At 40.6% G+C, this 18,781-nt stretch overlaps 1 protein-coding gene and 1 long non-coding RNA gene across 7 annotated transcripts in view; one reads left to right on the top strand and one right to left on the bottom strand.

Moving 5' to 3' along the window:
• Nucleotides 1-10,034, bottom strand: part of LOC143787479 (uncharacterized) — an 86,933-nt gene extending 76,899 nt beyond the window's left edge. Inside the window, exon 1 of the long non-coding RNA XR_013218379.1 lies at nucleotides 9,933-10,034. This is a non-coding gene — a long non-coding RNA (uncharacterized LOC143787479). The remainder of the gene's footprint in view (nucleotides 1-9,932) is intronic.
• The window catches only part of ASTN1 (astrotactin 1), a 476,663-nt gene that overhangs the window by 116,007 nt on the left and 341,875 nt on the right, over nucleotides 1-18,781 (top strand). The window lies entirely within an intron of this gene.

Genomic DNA, 18,781 nt, shown 5'->3' with positions numbered 1-18,781 from the left:
CATGTTCTAATCTCCATGTTCCTCAATGCAATGCACAAAACTTTGGCGCATGTGACATTCAAGCCAACAGATACAACATTTATAAGTCATGCTTCACCATGGAAGAGCTCATGTGCCACTGACATGGTAAAGGCTATCAATCGCTCGAAGACAGTAATACATAAATATACATAAATTACCATAACTCTGCTGAACTGATGTGACTATGCTCCTTCTTTACAAAAAACACTGCCTCACCTTTTGTACAGAAAATCCTACAGTAACATTATAAATAAGTAATTATTTGCAAGTGTCATGGCCCCTGTCCGCTGCCTCCGGCTCAATAGACTTCGTTGTCCACTGTTATATTTATAATTTTATGTTGACGGCGTCCTCTATGGTCATAAAACATTTTTTTTGTTCAATTTTCATTAGGTTTATTATTTCCTAATATCTGAGACAAATTGCTCTGAGATTTCAATATTCCCCTAATTTGTGGACTGGGAGATGTATTTTCTTCATTAGTTATTAGTTCCTCTGTATTGGATATAGACACTAACAATTCTGCATCGCTTCAGAAACAGACATCATTACGTTTTTCTGGGGTGGCCGTAGACATGTGGTGTGGTGTGTAATTTGGCACGGAGCGGGAGCTGTGGCCAGGTGGTCGTCTGTTGCTCCTCTGCACGTTACCTGAGAGTTGAGGACCTGGTTGGGTGTGTGGACTTGTGCTGTGAGGGCACTATGCCTGTGCAGGTCGAATGTAAACGATGTTGCTGGTTTGCCAAGACCAGATGTTAGTCATTTCTTTTCATTTGAAAAAAACTTTTTACTGAACGGAAACTTGGTAGAGAACATAAAACAGATAGTGAGTACACAATCTTATGAGTGTTTCCTTTACAACGCGAAGCATTTTCCACACACAGATTCCTTCCTATTTACTGTCTTGTAGTATATCTTTACTTTGCCTCTTTACTCTTACCAGTAGTCCACTGTTTCCACTGTTTCTCACCACTTATCCACAACCCAGATCGACCTGACGGTCCTGCTAGCAATTTACTTGTTCCGTGTCTTCTTTCCCCTTAGGGTGCCAGCATGGCCGGTCTTAGCTTCAAGCTCTCTGCTGCTCTGAAACTACCGCCTGGAACAGTCTATTTGTCTCACATACTTAGTACTGTCTGTCGTTATCTTGTGAACTGTAAACTCTAGGCCTTTCTGCTAAGTGTCCCATCTCCAAATGATTACTCTGTCTCTTAGTCACTTCTGCTCCAGATCTTGCTATCTATTCCTTTCGGTTTCCTCTTACTTAGGAATAACCCAGAATGCGGCACTGATCACGTTGGACCTCATGGTCTTTCACTATGCAATCCAGGCTCTCTCTGACTTCCTAACAGGAAATTGTCACTTTCACTACAACCAAGCCTCTCCCACTCTGGGCTAGTCCCAAACATTAACTCTCACTTTCCCTACTGTTAAACCACACACACTACAAATATTACTAACACATTTAATGTATCTCACAATTCACATTATACAGCACATTTCACATTACTCCTCATAACATTAAACTTGATTATTGAAGGGGGACCAGAACAACATGTCCATCTTTTTACATGGTAGACAGAGCATGTACATTTTTTGTGAGTTTTGCTTTTGTTTTTTACCTGTGGAGACTCTACTACACCTGTAATTGGGGCAACTTTAAAGGTATTGTCTCATCATAGAAAATCTTTTTCTGAAAGAAGATGCGGCAGCAGTCGACTGAGTTCTCGATCTCCGCTCCATTTAGATTCAGTTCTTTAGAGTTCTTTAGAGCCTCGTTCTCGGGATCGGTTGAGGTTCCAGCAGTCAGACCACAGCAATCGGGAAGTTACCCGCTATTCTTTCAATAGGGGGTGTCGATCAAACGTTCAACTTACTAATATACTTTACATTTGAACTATGAAACAATCTTCAGTTAAAAACTTATATCCTGGATCCCTGAGAGGCCTCTTTAATTTCTGTCTTTCTCGCCATAACGGTATATGAAGGGGGGCGGCTCACATCATTAGCTAAGCCAGTCCATTTCTCTGTCTGACTGTGATGGAGGGCGCTGACTTAGCTAATGAAATAATTATTATTACATTTCACAGAAAGCTCTTGGTCCAATATAGAAAAGACTGCCAGTATCAGAATAATGATGATCCAAGACTGGAGCTTATGATTGACGATGGTGGCACATTTCCAATTCCAAGTTTATTGCTAATTTAAGCTCATTTAATAATCACCATAGCGCAAATATTGTCTTTCACCCTTTGCAAAACTTTTTTATTTCAAGACTTTTCTAATCCCTAATCGAAGACAGAAACGCTGGACCATTATTCACCACCGGTACTGGCGCCGTAACAAACTTTCAGGGACCTTAGAGACACTTTTGTAAATTCTGGAGGATGGCTATTTTAGTAAGAAGTAAAACCGTCATAGATATTGGATTGATTCTGATGATAATCAAACTTCACGCCCAATTATTCTCTGAGTCTCAAAAGTGGGACCAGACAATCATGTGACCAACAGCCAAATTCTTACTATTTGTAAGATTGAAAGAATTGGTTTAATCATATTGAGACCTCTACGGCTTTTGACGTTGTCTCTCTTCGTAGTGTAGATCATTGCAATGATTGATTGAACCTATCGGTGTTTTTTACCATAATCATCCTCAAAACTGAGAATTTTTGGAATTGAGGGAAAAATTAATTTCTGTTCCATGATCATACAGTATTACAGTATATACAGTGCTTGATAGTGATCCTTATATGATTATTCAGCTTCATCCTTGGCTTTCCCCAGAGGTCTTCTCAGCAGCTTAAACTTAAAACAGATACCATTTTCTTGTAAATATATCACAATTTCTGGTTATGTGACAAGTGACAAGGTTGACAAGTTAGAAATATGGATGATATACGGCTGGGTTGTGGAAGCTATAATCTTGTACTGGAATTGCAATACTTTAGGAACACTTTCTTGAGGTGCTTTGCTAGGTTCAGCATTTCAGCAGTCTGCTCTAAAAAGGCTGTCAAAGAAAGTTAACTATTTTTACTTTTTCCCAAAAAAGGAATTTTACTCTATATTCTGCTCAGCGGCAAGAACGGCAATACTGTAAATATATATATATATATATATATATATATATATATATATATATATATATAGTGTATATTCTCCCCGTGTTTGCGTGAGTTTCCTCCTGGTTCTCCGGTCTCCTCCCACACTCCAAAGTCGTACTGATAGGGAATTTAGATTGTGAGCCCCAATGGTGACAGAAGATATATGAAATATGATGGTGCTATATATGCGAGAAAGATAAACAACAGTGTGATAAAACCCATCGGTGTTAGACCTGTATACGGTACCGAGCAGGGAAATGCAAAGAGCATAACCAGTTCAACTATCAAGCCACAGGGTCTGGATCGGCATTATATGACCAGTACAAAGAAAACTTGTGTGTGTGTGTATATATATATATATATGTATATATATATATATATATATATATATATATATATATATATATATATATATATATATATATATATATATATATATATATATATACACATATATATATATATATATATATATATATATATATAATATTATTATTATTATTATTATTTCTAGATGAAACTGAGGCTGGGGTACAGGGGATTTGCCAAACTGGAAACCCCTTTGAAGATTTGACCAAATGTGATAAAAATTATTTTTTGGGGGTTTGAGTCAGTTTGGAGATCTTTGCCTATCCATCGTCGCATTCTCGAATGTTCTATATAGAACAAATGTGTTTGTGTTATTGAGGAGGGGTCCTAAGTAAAGTTATGCATCATATGATGTCTATTAATATGAACATAGAGTTAAACATCTTCACTATTGCAAGGTTCACCCCATCTATACTCGATCATGTCAAAGACATCTGTTCTGCTTCCCTACTGCTTAGCTACAGAATCTGGCACTCCAATAATGTTACATTATAGCGAGATTAAAACGGATTTAATCAGTCAGCGATTTATCATTTTCACTGAAGAGTAGAGATAATGTCCTACAAGACCTTCATTTTCAATGACGGGAAATAAAGATCAGGTAGAAACACTCTACGCGTTGTCTACGTTGTCTCATTGAGTGCTCTATGTGGCAGTGCACACTGAGCTTGATTTATTGTATTGTATTTACATGCCGCTAGCGCCGGTTTGTCGCATTTCATTATTGGAAACCACTGTCGGAAATGAGTGGCGGCCGCTGAATGGAACATTTTGACGGGTGGCAAAGGCGGAACCATTAGCCTCATCGTTTGTACAATAACTCACGTTACATTACATCTGGAGCTTGTAATTACTCAGAGCAGTGTGATGCTGCTTCATCATTAAGGATTTAAAGCCAAGTTGTAAACTCTTCCAAATAATTTCTCTCTTTAAAAAACGGTGCCTCATTACACAGCTGTATTTGTCAATGGAAGTAATTATTATTGGTCATAGCATAAAATTTTGATTTTATTCTACCTTTTACAATTTCCCTAGGGCATGATCTACCATAAATTTTCGTAATAATTTTACCAATATTGTTGTTTTTCCCATCATCCTTTGGGAAAACTGAAAGTGGGAAGATTTATTGAAAAATTAAGGATTTCAATGAACCAGTAGGTATCGCCAATTGTGCAAAGTTCTCCCACTTAAAAAGATGAGAGAGGCCGGTAATTGACATCATAGGTAGACCACAACTATGAGAGTCAAAATGAGAAAACAAGTCCAGAAAATCACCTTGTCTGATTTGCAAGATTTAGTTTGCTGATTATGGTGGAAAATATGTATTTGGTCATTAACAAAAGTTCACGTCAATATTTTGTTATATATCCTTTTCTGGCAGTGACAGTGGTCAAAAGTCTTCTGTAAGTCTTTACAAGGTTGGCACACAGTGTTGGTGGTATGTTGGCCCATTCCTCCATGCAGATCTCCTCTAGCGCAGTCATGTTTTGGGCCTGTTGCTGGGCAACACAGACTTTCAACTCCCTCCAAAGGTTTTCTATGGGGTTGAGATCTTGAGACTGGCTAGGCCACTCCAGGACCTTCATATTCTTCTTATGAAGCTACTCCTTCGTTGCCCTAGCGGTGTGTTTGGGATCATTATCATGCTGAAAGACCCATCCACAGTTCATCTTCAATGCCCTTTCTGACGGAAGGAGGTTTGCACTCAAAATCTCACGATACACGGCCCCATTCATTCTTTCATGTACATGGATCAGTCATCCTGGTCCCTTTACAGAGAAACAGCCTCAAAGCATGATGTTGCCACTGCCATGCTTCACAATAGGTATGGTGTTCTTTGGATGCAACTCAGCATTCTGTCTCCTTCAAACACAATGAGTTTAGTTTATACCAAACAGTACTATTTTGGTTACATCAGACCATATGACATTCTCCCAATATGCGTCTGGATAATCCAAATGCTCTATAGCAAACTTCAGATGGGCCTAGACATGTACTGTTTTAAGCAGGGGGACACGTCTGGCACTGCAGGATCCCTGACAGATTAGTGTGTTACTGATGGTAGCTTTTGTTACGGTGGTCCCAGCTCTATGCAGGTCATTCACTAGGTCCCCCCGTGTGGTTCTTGGATTTTTGCTCACCGTTCTTGTGATCACTTTGACCCCACAGGGTGAGATCTTGTGTGGAGCCCCAGATCGAGGGAGATTATAAGTGGTCTTGTATGTCTTCCATTTTCTTAATATTGCTCCCACAGTTGATTTAATTACAACAAGCTGCTTGCCTATTGAAGATGCTGTCTTGCCAGCCTGGTGCAGGGCTACAATTTTGTTTCTGGTGTCCTTCGACAGCTCTTTGGTCTCCACCATAGTAGAGTTTGGAGTGTGACTGAGGTTGTGGACAGTTGTCTTTTATACTGATAACAAGTTTAAACAGGTGCCATTACTACAAGTAATGATTGGAGGACAGAAGAGCTTCTTAAAGAAGAAGTTACAAGTCTGTGAGAGCCAGAAATCTTGCATGTTTTTAGGTAAGCAAATACTTATTTTCCACCATATTTTGGGTGACCACACATAGACAGATAACAAACTTCTCCTGACAGAGTATCACAAAGTTTTTTATTTTTTTTATTTTAAGTAAAGTACTTATCTCTTGTCACAAATCTGCAGATTGAGGAAAGAGCAAATAAAAAGGAAAGACACATCTGTAGTACCAGTGTGTTAGGATATTTTTGGGGCAGGTGAAATTAACATTAAAGCTAACATTAAACAGCAAGTCCTATGATCAACTTTTAAAAGAGCTCATTGCAATATTAAAAGAGGCTGTCCAAATAGGTATTCATAGATTACAATGGGCAGGATCCATACATTTTTCCTGTTTCCTTAATTTGGTCAGAAATGATTGGAGAAGCTTTCAATGCATATGTTCTATCAATTCTCAGACAAAAGGTCAGAGAATTCTCAAATGGAACCTTGACTTTATATATATAAAAAAAAGCTAAAACAGGCAACAAACCATTCTGGGGATGATTTTAACACCAATCACCTGCCAATAGGATTTATTGCTTAGGGGGTGATGTGCCAAGCTGAGTGATGCAAGATGACCAGCTTTGAAAAATAGAATGATCCTATATTATATTTTATTCAAACCTCTCTATAGGGTTCCTCACTAGTGTAATAGCTCTTTCATACTGATCTATCACGGTTGCAGTCCATGATCATATCATAAACAACAGATGATTATCAATGTTATTGTACCTATCAGAATCATTCAGGCAGCTAAAAATTATTCATAGCTTCCCAAACAAGTTTCGCCTTAACAGGCTTCCTCAGGGGGCTGGGGCTATAATGAATTCCAAAATGGTATGTTGAGCATTTTGAAACCTTTTTTCCACCCTCATTTGTCAGTAAAGGGACCAATTATGTTCATTCACAGGGTGGTTTCTGCTCGGAAGCCACTCACCAATATTGTGAATAGTATAGAGAAAAGACACTGGCTGTGAATACGCAGGAAAAAATTGATGGCAAAGCTGCCTGTGAAGCAGCACAAAGACGCACATATACCTTATTCGTTTTATTAATTTGTGCCTTTTTTAAAGTATGCTTTTTTGTATGTCTGGAATTTTTAAGCAAAGTTTGCAAAATTTAATAAAACATAACCTACAGAAAACTTGGTTGAGCTGAGATGTTATTACAGGGGTTGACTTCACCGAGGGTACTGATATTCATAAGCTATGATTAGGACAAGTTGATTATATCAACAAAAATTATTATGTCTCATAGATGATATTTACAAAAATATAAATATGTGAACAATATCTGTAAATTGACAAATTAATATTCAGATACATAAAGAGATACTGAGAAATACATTAAATGGAAATATGCATTGATATACTGTATACAGAAGTTCTTGTATCATATACTCATTATTGAACTCATGATTGAGTATATCTAGATTAATAGCTCCTTATTGATATTAAGGAAATAATAATTAATATCCCATAAAGTTAGTCTAACGAGACAGAGCACCAAGTGTTTCACATATAGGACAGACTTCATGCAACACATTAGTTATAAAGCATAATACATATAGGGACAGCGTAAATCCCTTCAATACTAACAAGATCTAGCCAAAAATAAATAGTGGAGCAAGTCCTAATATCAAAGTGAACACACTGACCCTACAGAGCCCATAAATATAAAGGCAATCTCAAAGTGAAAGTCAAACAAGAGAACAACCTCGACGCGCGTTTCAGGTATGGCTGCTTCCAAGGGGTGCTTAATAAAACATGTGACTTTTTGTGTTAAAAGGTCATAAAATTTGATAACTGATAAGGACAAAAATAAAGAGGATTTTCAATTTTGCATGAAATTCACAAGCCCTTTTTAAAGAATTTGATGCAGAAAAAAGTCAAAGAATAACAAAAGAGAAAAAAAGAAAAGTGACTTAAAAAAACGTTGTATGATGTATCTTATCCTTTATATATAGAGCAAGATTTGGAGAAAGGAACCTCTATTAGTCTCTATATCCAATGTGTGTATGCGCGCAATGAATATACTGTATATATGAATATTCAGTTATCGTAATGGCGTAGTGATGTATTGCATTTGTATATTTGCTTCTGACTTACATTGACTGTTGGTAAGTCTGTTACCTATCTTTATTACTTTTTCCTGTCTGTACTTACTTTATGGTTTGTTTTCTACTCTGTCACTGGGAAATGCAAAAGCAAAAACATTAACAAGCTGAGATTTATGGAGAGTATTATTATGTGTCCCTATTTAATGCATATGAATAAAGGAGCCCTGCTGTGAACGGGCTGCAGGTAGATTGGTGCACATAATAGAAAGGATCCAGCTTTGGTAAAACAAAATGTATTTATTTATTAGAGTCAATAAAATAGAGGCAATAGTTGAGACATCTTAGTAGTATAGTGGGATATGGAATGTGCGAGGGAGAAAACTGGACACGTATCGAACACTTGGTGTGTTCTTTAACTCAGTTTTGGTCACTAAGGGTGAGCTGAAAAATCTTTTTTCACTTTTGGCTGCAGGTAGATTGACTCAGTAGCAGAGCTTGGGACTGGCTACCATTTTCACACTATAAATTGTAGGTGCAAAAGCGTTTGAAGAGATATCATTGAAATAAAAGAAGAGCCCCTCAAAGTCTCTTATAATGCACTCTATGCAGACAAGTCGGGAGCCATACTGGTGAATAGCTAATCAGAACACCACATAAAGCCCCACCCACAGACGACGGATGCTGAGTCCATATTAAAGATTAGGAGGATTGGAACAGATCGATATCTAGGTTTTCAGAAAAAGTTTCAGTGAAACTTGTAATTAATTTGTCTAAATGCTTAGGGATGCAGTGGGCTGTCTTATTCATAATTGACACCCACTGGACTCCTAAGACTAAAAAGAGTAGGGATTTAAATGAATAGAATGTAAATGATACTGAACCTGTTTCAGTCATCTTATTTATCAATCTGCTTAGCTCCTCTTAGTTTTTTAGATGATGACTACATTTCTAATTTTTATGGATGGAGAATCCTGGAAGGCACTTCCATCTAGATGAAAGAAATTCCAAGAGGAATCAACAGAGCGTCATCATGGATTAAAAAAAAATATATATTTGATATAAAAAAAAACGGTTGAAAAGATTTTTTGTTGAAGCTGTATTGTTATGGAGTGACCAGGGTTGGAGTACTGGCATTGCAACCACTAACGGCAGCATTGGCAGGTAGCATAGTCAGGGATAGCCAAGGAGTTGGTACACAGGAGCAGCAATGTAGTTTAAAGGAGCAGCACGTAACATAGTCAGTGATAGCCAAAGAATCAGTACACAGGAGCAGCAGTGTAGTTTAAAGAGGCAACATGCAGCATAGTCATGGATAGCCAAGGAGTTGATACATGGAAGCAGCAGCATAATCTTAGAATGAAAGAGCAGGTGAAAGGAAACTTGACTAGAGGCTGGTGGCTAAATAATCTTGCAAGGAAGGGACAGCAATTCCAGATTTAAATAGTGTGTTAAATCATTGTGGAGACAATCAGGAACTCAAGGAGGAGACAACCAGGAACAACACAGGAACTAGTATCTGCATTAGCTTTGGAACTGTCCAGGGAGAAGAATAGCTCAGAGGAAGAGCTGTCGCCTGATGCGCAAGACCTGCTAGGTTTGAGTCCTGACAGTTATTGAGAAAATACCAAAGCTACCAACCATAAAACATGGCAAACACAATACGTTTCAGCTAATATAGCCTTCATCAGGTGTATACACTTTTAATTTGACAGGTTCTTTTTAAGTATATACATTAGATGTCACATTTACAAACAGTTATGACGTGTAAGTAGATTTTCCAACTATGTCATCATGATGATATACACATGAGATGTTCTACTATAGTAGCATAGATTCCCTAATGTATTCATAGGTTCTTACCGCTTTAACAAAATCCAGTCTGTTTCTGACAGGTGGGTGTATCGGCATCCGTTCTATAGAATTACAATTCACACTCTATGTTCCTGTTCAGGCAGAGTTTCTCCATCATCTTAGGAATTATAGTAATTATGTCCTTTTGTGTGCAACGGAGTTTATCTTAAAGATAAAATTGTTTACTGTCAACCAGGCAAGGCTCCTTTCATTTTTTACATACCGTCACTTTTGCTCGATAGTTGTAAAGCCGCCAGAGAAGTACAGAAGCTACAATTCTGAGAACAATAGTAAACCTACCATAACTATTTGTGTACTAATTATATATCTCGTCTGCAGCTGCAGAACTCTTGGAGCTCCTCTATTGGTGTAGGCAAAAAAGAGCAAGAAGGCTTCTATTCAAGAGAAATCATCTGTCAAAAAGCCAAATTATATTTATATATGGAAATCTGCTGCTAGAAATGATTTATATAATTAGCCCTAATGAGCATTTAATAGGGTTATGATTGTCTGAAGCAAGTATTATATTCACACACCACAATTGTCTCTTACTTATCTGAATAAATTAAATGCAAAAATTGAAAAATTCAAGCATATTTTCTTGGAACTCTGCGTTTGGCTGTTCCGTTGTTAAATCCCCCCCTACACACATAAGATAGTTGATCATTAAAGGCATTTTCCCACAAAGTACATTTTATTTAATAGATCTTGGAATAATAATAAGTTCCACAATTGAATGTGTAAAAAAAATAATGTTCCTGTGCTGAGATAATCTTATAAATGTGCCGCTGCTGTGTACTGTGTAATGGCTGTGTTTGACCAGGCTGGAACATGGTCTGATCATACCACATCTCCTGGGCAGTGGAGGAAGCAAAAGAAAGTATACTACAAGGCATTGCATGTTAAGGAATGAGAGCTTACATGTGGGGATGGGTTGGTTTACGATGTCAAGAAAGGAGGAGGTCTTAAAAGCTGGAGGGAGATATACAAGTTAGGAACTTTTAGACCAGGGCATCCATTTTAGGTTGAGCTGACCCATTAAAATACCACTCAAACTCCCTTGGTTAGCCAAAATAAAAAAAATTGTGTGGATTTTAAGTAAGGATGGAGTGGTATATTGGCCTTGAAAATTGTAGCTTATTGTCACAGCAGTGGGGGCAGAGTGGGGAGGTCCTCAAAATTGGTGATGTGGTTCACAGTGGATGGATGGGAGAGCTTGCAAGGCTCTGCATTTCACTGGTGGATTTTAAAGTGAAGGCGGATAGCGAAATGTCTGCGTAAAGGCGGTTTCGAATGGGCCTGCAGTTATCAAGTTATGGCAAATATGCCTATTTGTGTTTAAAAGTTGGTGCCTCTGAGCAGGTATTTAATCATCTAGGGGTAAGACATCCTGGTTATTTATAAATTTGTTGGGCCCACCAAAACAATATGTGGGGCTTCAAGGACCATTTCCCTTCCTATGGTCAATTAATATGGAATTTATCTATATGTTGTATGTTTAATAAGGCAATTCATTCCATGTTATTTGTGTGATCTTTTCATTTAAAGATTAGTAATAAAATATAATAGGGGCGTTGAGGTCAGAGTTAGATCAGGGGTAATAAAAAGGAGGCCAGAGCAGAGTGACTCTGCAATGTCCATTATCTTGTCTGTATACTCTTTTGCCTCCTCCTCTGCCAAGGAGCTGTGGTATGATCAGACCATATTCCTGTACGGTCAGACAAAATACATGGAAGGGGAACATTTATAAGATTATCTCAGCACAGGAACATTTTTTTTTAAGCACATCCAATTGTGGAAATTATTTATTCCAAGATCTATTGATTAAAATTATCTTTGTTCCTGATAAAAACCATCAGCTCTCTACCTCAACTCCACCATATAACGGAGCTCTCCGCTTGGTAGAGCATGTCTGTGTTCTCTATGAGAAAGTGAGAAAGCCGCTACCGGACTCTCTTATCTCACCACAAACAAAACAATTTTGCCACTTGGGAATCCAACATGCCAGATACTTCTCACAACATCATCATCTGTCGGTGGAAAATTTGGCCTCCTTGGACATTATACCTCAAGCTGACCCAACTAATATTGGCAGATTCGGCCAACTTTAGTCTAACATATACAGGGGACTTTATTCCACATGATCATGTTGGCCTTACCATTCTCCTATGAATACAGGATGCTCCACGCTGTCAGCACTCATGGCAAAGTTTCCGAATGTTCAGAGACATTCCAAATGAGTTAACGTCACACCCAGTTGTGAGTTCATTCTCACATCTCCAAGAGGACTTACAGGAATGACACAGATTTGTAAGAAAGATGCTTCAGAATTGTTAATTTATAAGAAATGTTGTTAGAAGGGCTGAGAGATGTATTTTAGGGTCCGTTCAGATGAGTGCATTAAACATGTGTGCTGACTGAGTATCCGAGAAAAAAGTCAAATTGCATCATGTACTAGTCTCATCTGTATTTTGGATGATATTCTTCTTTTTAAATCTACAGGTGAACAAAAACACTCTCATCCCTTACATTTTCTATGTCTACATTGCAATTATTAACATAGAAAACTGTATTTGGTCTTATACATTTTTTTAAACATTAATGTAAAGAACAGATCCCTTACTGATGTCATACCGATGTAAAAAATAGACTCACTAATTAAATAAGGAAGATAATATGAAGAAAATCCCCTAGTTGTTTTTGGTTGGGATTTCATATACTCATCTGAACCCGATTTTGGGCGGCCTCATTCAGACATCTGTTTTTCACATACAAGAGCTATCAGCGTTTTTCATGGACAGCTCTCGTACTCACAGTTTATGGGACCATTCACATGTCTGAAATTTTTCACGGACCGAGAGCTCCTTAGAAAATCGTGGTGACATGTCGAATTTTGATACAAGGGTCTTTGTCCAAGATCACGAACAAAATTTTTTGACTTCTCCGAAGCATATAAAAGAAAGAAGCAGATAGTCAATGAATAAAAATATCCTGCTGTTTTCGAGTGTTTCGAACATGGTATTCGAGCACGCAGAAGACACTCGGTTAGCACACGAGCAGGCTCAGGTAACACCTTATCCGAGCACGTTCGCTCATTACTAGTCCTAAACAGACAAATGTGTCTCCATGGTTACAGACTATACACAAACCTTGAGTTGTAAAATCCAGCATCCATATTCTCTTTCATCACGTCTCCTTTCCTCAGATCTGTTGCTTGGCTATCGAACTGTATCTCAGCAAGAAGTAATAGGCAGAAAATAAGTTTATGTGGATTAAATGAGATTTATGTGTTGTGTTTAGAATAGTATCAGGATCGGCTGTTTTTATTCGGCTGACAGTTTTCCGGGGCTAAAATGAAGAATTTGTAAATTCCTATCTGCCTTATTATAGTGGTCTGAGTCATTTTGATAATGACATAAAATTAGGAAATTGATCACTTTGCAGTTTTCATGCAAGATCTTGAAAGGCCGGGGTCACACTTGCGAGTGCAATGCAAGAAACTAGCACGAGTCTCTCCCCTCAATACCAGTCACTGCCACCGACGCTCGAGACCGAAGCGTTCGGCAGCATAGAAATACATGCAGCCGCACTCTCTGGTCCCGAGATTGAGACGAGAGACTCGTGCGAGTTTCTCAAATTGCACTAGCAAGTGTGACCCCGGCCTAAGGGTAACTCTATGCTTTAACTTTTACGTGTTCTATATAGGATCTAAGAAGTATTGTTTCTCCTTGTGGAGAGTGTAGGGCAGGAGTCCCCAACCTGTAGCTCGGGAGCCACATGTGGCTCGGGGTTCTATGAATTGTGGCTCGGGGTTCTATGAATTGTGGCTCGCGGCTGTCTGTCAGCTTGGTGCATTAGCTCCAGTTCTATCAAACAGGTATGAAGAGCACATCTGAAAATGGTGAATTTTGTGAGCAGCCCTGCACAGAAGAGCAGATCTGGATGCACATATACTGGTGTTAGGGATTATTATTATTTATTATTATAGCGCCATTTATTCCATGGCGCTTTACATGTGAGGAGGGGTATACATAATAAAAACAAGTACAATAATCTTGAACAATAGAAGTCACAACTGGTACGGGAGGAGAGAGGACCCTGCCCGCGAGGGCTCACAGTCTACAAGGGATGGGTAAGAATACAGTAGGTGAGGGTAGAGCTGGTCGTGCAGCGGTTTGGTCAATCGGTGGTTACTGCAGGTTGTAGGCTTGTTGGAAGAGGTGGGTCTTCAGGTTCTTTTTGAAGGTTTCGATGGTAGGCGAGAGTCTGATATGTTGTGGTAGAGAGTTCCAGAGTAGGGGGATGCACGAGAGAAATCTTGTATGCGATTGTGGGAAGAGGAGATAACAGGTGAGTAGAGAAGGAGATCATGTGAGGATCGGAGGTTGCGTGCAGGAAAGTACCGGGAGACAAGGTCACAGATGTATGGAGGAGACAGGTTGTGGATGGCTTTGTATGTCATGGTTAGGCTTTTATACTGGAGTCTCTGGGTAATGGGGAGCCAGTGAAGGTATTGACAGAGAGGAGAGGTCAGGGAATAGTGGGGGGACAGGTGGATTAGTCGGGCAGCGGAGTTTAGAATAGATTGGAGGGGTGTGAGAGTATTAGAGGGGAGGCCACAGAGCAGGAGGTTACAGTAGTCGAGGCGGGAGATGATGAGGGCATGGACTAGGGTTTTTGCAGATTCTTGGTTTAGGAATGTACGGATCCGTGAAATATTTTTGAGTTGGAGGTGGCAGGAAGTGGAAAGGGTTTGGATATGTGGTTTGAAGGAGAGATCAGTGTCAAGGATTACCCCAAGACAGCGAGCTTGTGGGACTGGGGAGAGTGGGCAGCCGTTTACTGTAATGGATAGGTTCGTTGGGGAGGTCATGTGAGATGGGGGAAAGATGATGAATCCTGTTTTGTCCATGTTAAGTTTTAGAAATCTAGTGGAGAAGAAGGTTTTGAGATGAATTAAGTATGGTACGCTGGAGACAAGATGACACCACCTGTCAGAGGAGATGTTTGAAGCTGGATGTGACAGTGACTTGGGAGTGCTTTATAGGAGAATACTGAATTGGGGTATTGTAGGAACTCCTGGATCTTTGTATACTGCTTTGGAGTATTTGATTTTTGTGGAAAAGCTTTGGTTACTATTATGCCTATAATGGGGGCTTTGGTTGCCACTATTGTGAGGGGGCAGGATCTGAATGTGGCTCGCGACCCTCTCTCAAAGCTGGATGTGGCTCGCGACCCTCTCTCAGAGCTGAATGTGGCTCGCGACCCTCTCTCAGAGCTGAATGTGGCTGAATGTGGCTCTGAAGGTCAGAAACATTGGGGACCTCTGGTGTATGGGTTTGTACTCTCTCAGTTGCGGTTGAGGTCGGCACAGGAAGCGGTTTTCATAAAAATGTTCAGTCAGGTTTAGTATAACTTCATAAACTCACATAAGCAAAAGCAAAACAAAATATAGCCTTCTCCGGCACAAGGTGAAAAACATACAAAAAATAAACAGTCCATTAGTTCTGTGGGTTTGCCTGCTCAGGTCAATGTCTTTACAAAAACACACTGGAGGCCTCCACACCTCCAGTCACAGACACTGAGCAAGACACTTGGTCTCCTATTTCCAATAGGTGGCACTAGAGTTCAAGTCCTCTTCTTTTCTGAAGAGGCAATTTGTACACTTGTACTATAGGAAAAGGTCGGCATTCACATGACTCCTGATAAGACATTGGTATAAAGACGATCATAATGAACGCAGGGATCATGTGCTGCACTGCATGTTGTGTCTATCTTATAATGGCTATATTTCTTGGACATGATTACACTTTTCTATTTTAATTTCATCAGCTTTAGTCCAGAATTCCATACATAAATGGGAATCTGAAAATGGTGGAGTTGTTTTTTCCCTTTTTTTCTCCTGTTTCATGCTGTCCATCAATGTGACTTCTAATTAAATCAGAGTCTTGCTTAACTTCCCAGCAAACAGCTCGGCGGTGATAGGGAACTATCCCCAGGGGAACTCAATCAGTTTTAGTCTGTCAAACCCAGCTGTCCATCAGGTACGAGAGGAAAGCAAATCTGTTTTTATTGTCCTTTTGTGCTGTTTTCGTCGCTGTTTTATTTATATTTACACTTAATTTTGGTTTTATTTCTTAAATATTGTTCTTGGAGTGTTTGGCCAGGTTTTCTACTTCAAAGAGTATTTTTATTAATAAGGTTTAGGAGTTTTTTCTATTTAAAAAGTAACTAAACCTTGATTTACTTGGTGTAGATGTTGCACTTTCTCTGGTGCCTTTTATCTGCATGCTTTCTACAGGTGTCTGCATCAAACTATGTAATAACAATCTTCTCTCATTTGTTTTTGCTGCATTTTTATGTGTTTTCTCATTTAGTAGATAGATTGGTTCAAATTTTAAAGCAATGTTTTGATTCTGTACTTTTGTCCAAGTCGTGGAAAACCCCTGCTCAATTATTATATCCACACATGTAAAATAAAAACAGCCTGCACTCTACTCCAAGGCTGGCACAGTTTTAGGGATGTTGGCAGGGGGTCTCCCAAGGCTCTCTTGACGTTTTATGTCATGTGAGCCCTGCAGCTAATCAGCGTATGATAACAGTCTGCTTTAGGCCGGTTTAACACGTCCAGATATTTCCGGTACCGGAAAAATTGCTACCGGAGATATCCGTGTCCGTGTGCTCACGTGGTACATCCATGTGGCATACGTGCGGCAGCCGTGTGCCATCCGTGTGCCGCATCAGGACTACACGGACGGCCGCCGGGAAGCATCAGTACCACACGGATGGACGCGGGAGAAACAGCTCTACAGTAAGCGCTTTTCCCCTGCGTGTGGTGCTAAAGCGGGCTGTCATCCGCTCTCCCCTGCTTGGCCGAAAGCAGCGCAAGCAGGGGAGAATGAATGAAAGAAAAATCCAACGTGGGGTCCGCCCTATATTTTGCAACTGACTCCGCAAAACTCACAGGTGTGGGCTGCTATTCTCAACCTGCCCCCCCAGCCTAAAAGCAGCAGCCCTGAACTCTGTAGCGTGGGAAAGTTTCTGAATATTTTCCCATGCTACAGAGTTCATATGAGTTCATGCCGCCAGGGGGCGCAGCTTCGGTGACGGCACCGCTAGTCACCGAAGCTCCGCCCCGTGCATTTCATTCATTCCCCAGTCGTTTACAGCCAGGAGCGGTCGCATTAGCAGTGCTCTCGATTGTAAATGTAGTTAACCCCTTGCGATGGATTTACAGTGTGGAACTTGACTGTACGACAGACAGGTATGGGATATTGTTGCTTTTTTATTTTGGAATTTTTTACAGGAGAACAAGGGCTTCAGTCGGATTGAGCGTACAATAAAGATAATAAAACCTGTGTGTTTCTTTATTTCATTAAAATATTTTATTCTTAATGTGTGTGTTTTTTTAACTCTTTCACAACTGTGGTATTAGTAATGGATAGGTGTCTTATTGACACCTTTCCATTACTAAGCCAGCTTAATGTCACCTTACAATAGCAAGGTGACATTAACCCCTTATTGCCCCATATGCCAATGCCACAGGGCAGTGAGAAGAACCAGGCAAAGCTCCTGAATTGGCGCATCTAATAGATGTGCCTCTTCTGGGCAGCTGCGGGCTGCTGTTTTTAGGCTGGGGGGCCCATAGCCATGGCCCCTTACGAGCCTGAGAATAGCAGCTCACACCTGTGAGTTTTGCCGGGTTGGTTGCAAAATATAGGGGGGACCGCACATCGGGTTTTCTTTCATCCCTTCTCCCCTGCTCGCGCTGCTGCTGGCAGAGCAGGGGAGAGCTGATGACAGCCAGCTTCAGCACCACACGCAGGGGAACAGCGCTTACAGTAGCGCTGTTTCTCCCATGGCCATCCGTGCGAACAGAGGACAGTGACAGTGTGCAGGGCTCTCCATGTGCACGTGTACGGGACATATTGCGGTACGTGCTACCGGTAAAAAACGGACATGTCTCCGTGTTTTGCACATGGACACACCGTCCGTGAAAACCCGCTATGTCCATAGACCCATTCATTTGAATGTGTCTACGTGTGTCACTACACGTACCGGGGGCAATGACATGTGCAACCGGCCTCACTCTCACTTCCTTTGGTCACAACTCACCTCCGCTTCACCCCTTTTAAAAGCCATTTGCAGTTTTTTACATATGTTTTTGGGCGCAGTCAGATGGCCGTATACCATGGATGACGATCACATCACAATGCTGGGACTGACTGATGGTTCTCCTGACCCAAGCATGACAGCATGTATATCTATGCAGCTGTCATGCTCTGGTCAGGAGAACCAAAGGCCAGTCCACGCAGTGCGAATTGCGATGTAATCATCGTCTGTGTTATATGTCCGTCTGATTGCTCCTGTTTTGCATATGGAGCGGCCCCCAAACGCAGGGCAGCGTGGTACTCGGTACCGGGTCTCTCGGTTCTGGGAATGTCATGGTGGCCCGACCCGGTCCGTGGCCCTGCTAAGGGGTTCCCAATAAAAGGTGTAGAGGTTGGTGTAGGTTGCAGTAAATGACGAGGACACAGGGTTGCAGTCTCTTTACCTCTTTACTGAAGGCTTCGGCATCCGCAATCCAGAGCACTGCTAACAGGGCTGGCTGAGACCGGCCGGTCCGAAGGCACATCCCGAGTTCCCTTTGCAGGTGGAAATCAGTGCCTACCTACTAGCGCCTGGGTGTTGTAGTACTTCCCTGCTGAGCACCACGGGATAGTCCTCACAACTGTCGTGTATGTTTCTGTTCTTTCTCTCCGTCTCCCAGATGATATGGATAGGACGCACCCGTATGACGGGGTAGGCCTGGAGTTATTTTATAGGGACCCTAGAGACGCCCCTCTCCCACAATTGCC

This window comes from Ranitomeya variabilis, chromosome 8 (genome assembly GCF_051348905.1).
Source record: "Ranitomeya variabilis isolate aRanVar5 chromosome 8, aRanVar5.hap1, whole genome shotgun sequence".
Taxonomy (NCBI): domain Eukaryota; kingdom Metazoa; phylum Chordata; class Amphibia; order Anura; family Dendrobatidae; genus Ranitomeya; species Ranitomeya variabilis.
This window is presented reverse-complemented; position numbering and strand designations above follow the sequence as displayed.